The sequence below is a fragment of the Staurois parvus genome, unplaced genomic scaffold, assembly GCF_062004578.1.
Source record: "Staurois parvus isolate SC_StPar_1 unplaced genomic scaffold, SC_StPar_1.0 ptg000212l, whole genome shotgun sequence".
NCBI lineage: Eukaryota > Metazoa > Chordata > Amphibia > Anura > Ranidae > Staurois > Staurois parvus.
In genome coordinates, this window is record NW_028318008.1 from 47936 (window position 1) to 49445 (window position 1510).

General features: G+C 46.3%; 1 non-coding gene across 1 annotated transcript; it reads right to left on the bottom strand.

The window, feature by feature from the left end:
• Positions 1–896: 896 nt before the first annotated feature.
• Positions 897–969, bottom strand: TRNAV-AAC (transfer RNA valine (anticodon AAC)). Its single transcript has one exon. It is a non-coding gene; the product is annotated as a tRNA-Val (tRNA).
• Positions 970–1510: the final 541 nt, after the last annotated feature.

Consider the following 1510-nt stretch of genomic DNA (forward strand, 5'->3'; position numbering starts at 1 on the left):
TGGTGTCTACAGAAGGGGGTGAGTCTGGTAAAGTAATATGACCTCTTCCAATGTATTTCTTATTATTGGTGTTTATACAGTGCTGACAATTTACACAGTGCTTTACATTCTGTACATTCACCTCAGTCCCCGCCCCCAAGGAGCTACAATCTAAGGTCCCTCCCTCACATACAAGGACCAATGTAGAGAGGAGTCAGTTATCTTCCCATCATGTCTTTGAAGGGAATGGATTTCATATCGTACCGAATACACCATTTCTCAATGTTTCTTATATCCTGTAGATGTCCCCGGCGATGTGTTCCTCTTGCAGCGCTTCCCTGAACTTCCAGTAGGGGGTGCACACAATTACTACATCATGCGGCCTCTCCTTCCCCTCCGAAAAGTTTTTATTTTTTTATGTATACTGTAAAAACTTTATTGCCAATCTCCTTTCAGTTCTGTGCAAACACTGGATGAAAGTTTAGTTGTCAATCACAATCAGGAGGCTGAGCAGACATACCTTCAGGGACTCTCCCCCCCGGATGTGGCCTAGGCTGGTTCCCCCAGTATTATATTGCTGTATCCAGCTATTTCATGTCACCCCTCCCCCCCATATCACTTCGGGGGCCGCTGTACACCTCACCTGTCTTCTTACACCCAGTGACCTCATCACTCTGTCTCTGCTTCTCCCTTTTCCATCATTTTTTCTCATATCCTTTATTTTGCAATAAATTAAAAGTCTAAAATCTGCAAAAAAATTTCCCCAAAGTGTTAGAAAAGCTAAATGTCAGCAGAAGTTGTTCCCGACAGAAAGATGGTCCTAACAAGGATGTGTGTGCTGTGAATACGATGGGGGTGAGGGGGGACAATGGGGGGGACGCTGCGCTCTCTGTACCCCCCCAGTAGGGTGCACACTGTGTTTCTGCCCGGATTTGAGCCGAGGACCTTTCGCGTGTTAGGCGAACGTGATAACCACTACACTACAGAAACATGCCGTGTCACCCTGATTCCGGTCATGAGGTCTGCTGAAGATGCTGGACGTCCTCCAGCCAGGAAATGAGGCCGACTTTGACTTACATAGTTAGTCTGGCTAAAAAAAGACAAAAGTCCATCCAATTCTACCATTAAAAAAGCAAAAAAGTTCTAATCCTACACCCACAGTTGATCCAGAGGAAGGCAAAAAACCCAGCAAAGCACGATCCAATGTGCTCCTGCAGGGAAAAAAATTCCTTCCTGACCCCCCGAGAGGCAATCGGATATTCCCTGGATCAACGTTCCCTATAAATGTTCTATCCAGTTATATTCTGTGTATCCAAGAAAGGATCCAGGACTTTCCTACAGCAATCCACTGAGCTGGCCACAAGCAACTCTGGAGGGAGTCTATTCCACATTCTCACAGCTCTTACTGTGAAGAAACCTTTCTGTGATTGGAGATGGCATTTCTTTTCCTCCAGACATATGACTAAGCCCTGGTTGGCGGGATGCAATGCATCCGGGTGTGTGGATTGGTGGAGACATGTAGGCTGAGGCC